Here is a 6,485-nt window from a genome sequence, read left to right on the forward strand (position 1 = left end):
TACTGCACCTTCTCATGAGTTTGCCTTATCGTAAGGCAAACTTACACACACGTGAGTTACTTTGACTCACGTGTGTGGAGTCAAAGTAACAAATGTTTGTCTACCTCTGTGATTTCAGTGATTTATAAAAATGTGTCGCTTTATGATGTCCGGGCACAAATTTATCCATGGCAGTATAAGATGATTAAAGGTAAGTCAATATTTAATTAACATGAGTTTAGCTTAACTCCTCACCATGATGTTTTAGTATAAGTTTTTATAAAAAATTGCGAACAAAGAGCAACTTTATATATGCTGGAAGCCTTGCTTATACGTATGAACATAAATACATTGTCTAGCAGAGATTCTTCAAAAGCTCAAGTGTAATAAGACAAAATGTACAAAATTTTTTAGCAAGCATGAAAAATTTTGTAAAATATTGTGATTCAGAACAACAAAGTCAGACATTATTTTCCTGTGTACTCAAATGTATTTTTGAAAAATTCGTCTAAAATGCCTCAAAGTGTCAAACTTAATATTTGTAAAATATTTCATTAGCCTGATTCATTCGATTTTTTTAATTGTATAGATATTGATATAGCAATGTTGTTTCTCTCAGCTTGGTGACCTTTATATTTTTTCATGGGCCTTTAAAATATTAAACAATCACGCCCTCTAGCGGTGTATTAAAAACATTAATCTTAAGAACTCGTGTTTGATGGGTTGGTCATCTTCAAACTGCTGATGTAAGGATTCTCCAGAAAAAGACTCTTTTGATACAGAGTTTGCTGAACAAAGCAGGACTTTATTTCAACCCTGTTCACACCAAAAATTACAAATCTGGATGAATCTTGAGCCGACGGCGAATGTCGAAGAATCGAGAGATTAAACACAATTTCTTTCAGTGCCAAACAACACAAACAGTAAAATTTTTATATACCCTGATATATGATTCAAACTTTAACTCTCTTTCTTACTGGGACAAATTTTCCATCAAGCATTTCTCCGCTTGTTATTTCAACTTGTTCAGACATTCATATATTGACTTTTTGGATTTTGGACTTATTGGATCAGTGTCAAAGTAAAGTTCTGGCTCAAGTCCAAACTGAGACCTTTGTCTTTTCACATTTAAATAAATAATTTAGAGGATTCCCAGAAAATATAAGACAAAGCAATGTGGTCAGATGTGACAATAATCAAGCTCTGCATTTGGAGGAGACTGTTGGAATATCACTGGAAGAGCACAAGACCATGGAGGTGGAAAACATGATTGATATTCTGCTAAGGGTAGAGGACAATGAACAATCACACAATAGTTTTTCATTTATAGGGGGGCAAACAGTTTGCTGGGTTGTGACAAGAAGAAGTGGACCATAAACACCCCTTCAAATGAAATAAATAGAAACTTTTCTTCACCTACAACTTTCTAATCATCATCCCTGGTTTGTCAATTAGATGTAGTTTAAAGTTTAATTAGATAAAGAATCATTCCTGGGTTACAAAAAGCAGATACATACAGAGGAGGAGGAGAAGTTTTTGACAGAACGTTGAAATTCACTGAATGGCTCTTGAATTATAGGACACTTCATCTCAAAAGGGAATTGTCAGAAAATGTATTTATTATGTCCACGGAGTGGACAATGTGAGGCTGAGAACAAAATGACGCAATTTTTATCATGTAATTGCAACAATGAGAACTTATTGTGACCTGAGCATGCAGAACCCTAAAAGGACCTGTAGTGAATTTCATGCTTGTTTGGAGGACTATGCCATAGTTTGCCAGGACAGCAATGTTTCAGGGTGTAGTACTTACACATTGTGAAAGAAAATGTAAATATTAATCTTGCTTAGATCCCATCCCCACACAGATGAACAAGGTAAAATTTCATAAGCAATTTAGAGAAAATGTGCATCCTGACGCTACGATGCAAAACCACACATGTAACAGCTGCCCCAAACTCTTCAACAAAACGACACAAAAAAACACAATGATGTCATGTTTACTGTGAGGGTGAAGTGATAAGATGGAGCTTCAACTTCCCTGTTTTAAAAAAAATGTACAAAATAAAACATGACACCAGCGTTTTTGAAAATTTTCCACTCAGAAAAAGATTATTTCTGGTTTCCTAAAACACTGGATCTATGTGACCGAACAGCCTAAATGACAAAAATAAAACCTTTGTGGATACATCTAATCCAGTGTTTTTCAACCACTGTTCCGCGGCACACTAGTGTGCCGTGAGTGATCGTCAGGTGTGCCGTGGAAATTATTCAATTTCACTACGGTACCGTATTTTCCGGACTAAAAGCTGCTACTTTTTTCCTTAACTTTGAACCATGCGGATTGTAGCCCGCTGTGGCTTTTCTGCGGATTTTTCTTCAACCACCAGGGGGCTCTCTAGGAGGAAGTGAATCATTAGAAGTCAAAATTGTAAATCAAAGAAGAACGGCTACTTTTCATTTAGAACAAGCACATGCTAGCAGCAGGCACGACGGAGAAATGTTTTCAAACTCATATCATGCAGCTTTTAAGTTGAGGGTTGGCACTACATGAGGGAAATAAAGCCGCTGCATTTAAGCTCGGTGTGAACGAAACCATGGTTTGACTTTGGAGACGGAGTGATGCGTCCAGCAGATTTATTAGGACGAGGCATTCTGCTGGGTCCTAATGGAAAACCGAGAACAGCTTCCAGTTTTTATTTTATTTTATTTTTTTAATTGAGGGTGCTAGTATGGTGCGCTCTATAGTCCGAAAAATATCGTAATTAGTTTTAAAAGATTTTTTGAGATTGTCTGCAAATAATGCCATCTTCGAGTATCTGCTGTAGTAGCAGCAGCGGCGTAATCATGTAATGTTCTTACCACTAGATGGCAGTAGGTACATAGCATTTTACATTAAAACAAGAGAATTAGTGATGCACGAATGTTACAGGTAGCGGTGAGAGTACTGAATCTAGAAAGACTGATGACAGTGATGGAAAAGACAGTGAAGCTCAGCAGTAGTTGGAAAGAGCACGAGTCAATTTCCCACAACATATCTGTGTGAAGTGAGCTTCTGAAGCCTGGCTACTATAAAAACTAAAAACAGAGAGAGACTGAGATGTTGAGGAAGAGCTTTGTCTTTCTTCAATTTCTGCCAGGAAATCAGATCTGTTTTCATCCAAACATGCACAGGTTCCACACCAGGTGGGTAAAATATACAGATATTGACATTTTGTACATGCAACTCTTCATATTGTAACAGTGAATATGAAGTTAAATGTTTCCCAAATATTATTGCTTCTTTCAGAATAAGAATTATTTTCTGTATTCTGGCTATAAGATGCTTGTGGATTAGTTTGTAAAACACTTTGAAGTTTTCTACAACTTCTTTAAATTTAACACCACAGTGTTGTGGCTGTTCAGGGGTATTTTTGAAGTGGATATGTTAGGTGCAGTTTGAAATAAGAAATGTAAAATGTGATAATACATTTTTGTGTTTATTTGATTCCTATTCGAGAGACTTTGATAAGAATGACTATATATAGGCGGCTACAGAGTATCTTTATTTCCATTTTTAGTTGGTGGTGTGCCTCGGGATTTTTTCAATTAAAACGGTGTACCTTGACTCAAAAATGGTTGAAAAACACTGATCTAATCTTTCTCTATGTTCTGTTGTGACATCTGGAAAGAGCTGGAAATGAAATAATTATATATATTATATTACATATTTTATGATTATGTAGAGGGGTGAAAAACAAGTTAAATTATAAGTAAATGGAATCACTAATTAAGTACAAAAAGAGGGAGTTGAAATCCCAACATCTTATTTTGTTTCTATTTAACTTTATAATAACCACTTTACTTGAGTTGCTCAGCGCTATTCCATATCTAGCCGCTAGGGGGCGTCTGTCAAGTTGGTGGTATAAAGTAGGCTTTTGGGTACGAAGAAGTAGAACAAACCTTCCTGGTGAATGCTAGCAGAAACTCGACGTTTTATGCTACACAATCGCACGTTGAAAGGACAACAATCATATTTTGACCTGAGACCGTCCAACGTTACCGAGTAACAACTATGAAGTTGAAGAAAAATATCTGTGTGGTTTTTTTCGAGCTGGTTGCATTCAAGTGTTCTTGGCGGTGAAAGTGAATCAGAACCCAGAGGAAAAGAGACCAAAGACAGGATTTACCAGGTAAAAGAAAATTAAAAAAAATAATAAAGAAGTTGAAACACTTTTTGGATTAAAACTTTAGCGTTTTAAACGTCCCAATCCCTAAGAACTGACCAAAAAGTCCACAAAAACTCAAATAAAATTAACAAAACTGGAATAAGTCTGTTTCTTTTCTTCTTTTCAACGTCTGAAACTGAACAACAGCAGTTAAATCAAGGAAAAACGTCTTATTCATTAACTACTTAAGCCATGTTTTGATGCCCAAAAGCATATATTTTATAATTCTGGCGAGGGTTAGCCTGAAAAACAATGAGTCTGTATACGGTGTCTTTCAAAATAGAAAAAGATAAACTAGTGATTCTTGAATAGGGACAAAATGGGTTTTAATTTTCCCATAATTTTTTTTTGTTATTTGTCAACCTGATGTAGGCAAATATGACAAATAATGTTTTGGAAATGTAAAGATACTGAGGTGCAGGCTCCCAGTTGCAACATTTTTTTTTAAAAATTACATTTTTAATCGACCTGACCTATAACGCTGTCATCACCATCTGACAAAAATAAATAAAAAAAATTTTTTAATGACCCTATTAGTGATATTTTTACTCATTTTACAGACAAATACTTATCAAGAAACAAAAGGAATATTATTTAAAACACAACAAAAAGTCAATCTGACAGAGTTGACAATGCATGACAGAGTTGACACAGAACTGAAGGTGGTGACAAACTAGTGAGTAAAAAGAAAAACTTGATACATGTGAAGTAATGCAATTTATGCAAAATACATTAAAATGAATTAATTGCACATTTAAGTGAGATTTGACAATAATTTCACTGAAAGAGTCAGACAAACTGATGGAGTTGACATCTGACAGAGTTGACAAAAAGCCAAACTATCTCAATTTATATGATGCAATTCTGAAGGAGGCCATGTTGTAGTTTATCAGGCCCATGAAATCTTTACATTATACCAAAATTAAGCTTTTATTTCACAAAATTTCATCAAAGTTTTGTAAATTGTCAGTTATGGAGTTGACACATCATGGTTGTGACAAACAACTTAGGAATAAAAAGAAGAAAAAACTAAAGAATAACATAAGCTAACCAGAGCTAACTAGCCCTCCTAGCAAAGGAAGAGAAAGGAAGTGGTCATGGGGTCCTCAGAAGTTCTGGTGCCCCCCAATAATGCCTGATTTTTTTAACATTCTTTTAATTTCTGACAGTGTTGACAAAAACTAGGGACAAATTTCAATGGAGTTGGAAAATATATAAAAATGATTTTGAATTCAGTTTATTGATACCTTTATATTTATTTATATGACTACTTATACTTAATTGTCATAATATATAATTTTAGTATTTCTTTAATTGTTTTAAACTATTACAACGTATTGAGTTCTGCTCCTGGACAAGGGCTTTTACAGGCATCATCCACCGACTACAATGTTTAAAATAAAAAAATATTCAGCAAACACCAGGAAAATATATAATGCTCAAAAAAATAAAGGGAACACTTAACACAATATAACTCCAAGTAAATCAAACTTCTGTGAAATCAAACTGTCCACTTAGGAAGCAACGCTGATTGACCCGACGAGGGTCCCGGTTGTCAATCAGTGTTGCTTCCTAAGTGGACAGTTTGATTTCACAGAAGTTTGATTTACTTGGAATTATATTGTGTTGTTTAAGTGTTCCCTTTATTTTTTTGAGCAGGGTACATTGTTATGCTCACATGACCCAGGTTAGTTTAGTCAGATATTTGTAAATATTGTATTTTGTCTATATTTTATTCAAATTTTGTGCTTTAACCATAGGACCTGTTTTGTCCCTATTCTCAAGAATAACTGAACACTAAATCACAAAGCTTAGCTGGTGTGGTCTGACTGTTGATTAGATTAATTTGACTTTGCCTTAAATCCTAGGTTGTGGCTTGTTTTTAATACATTTTTGTAAATGAACAGCTGAATAGAAACCTAAAATTATTTTTTTTTAACTGGTTTAAAATCATTTCTCTTTTTGGATACAGAAGGGCAGGAAGATTATGACTTTTGTCCTGCTGTTGGAAGAGGAGGTTCACAGTTTAAGCTAATAGTTAGAAGGCGAAGTTGAACATTACCAGATGAAGAGGGAATTTTATAAGTTGTCTGTATAATAAAATCAAAATAGATAACGTGATATTCATTTTAAGCCATATAACCCAACCTTAACTGGAGCTTTTTAAATGTTGCAGGTAAAGACAACATGCTCCATTCTGTTTTTACTGCTGCTGTTTTTACCTGCATCAATCATGCACTAACTCTTGCCTGTACAAAAAATAAATTATTATATAAATTTGGGCTACTTATCCATAAA

The sequence above is a fragment of the Poecilia reticulata genome, chromosome 18 (genome assembly GCF_904066995.2).
Source record: "Poecilia reticulata chromosome 18, P_reticulata-male-v2, whole genome shotgun sequence".
Taxonomy (NCBI): domain Eukaryota; kingdom Metazoa; phylum Chordata; class Actinopteri; order Cyprinodontiformes; family Poeciliidae; genus Poecilia; species Poecilia reticulata.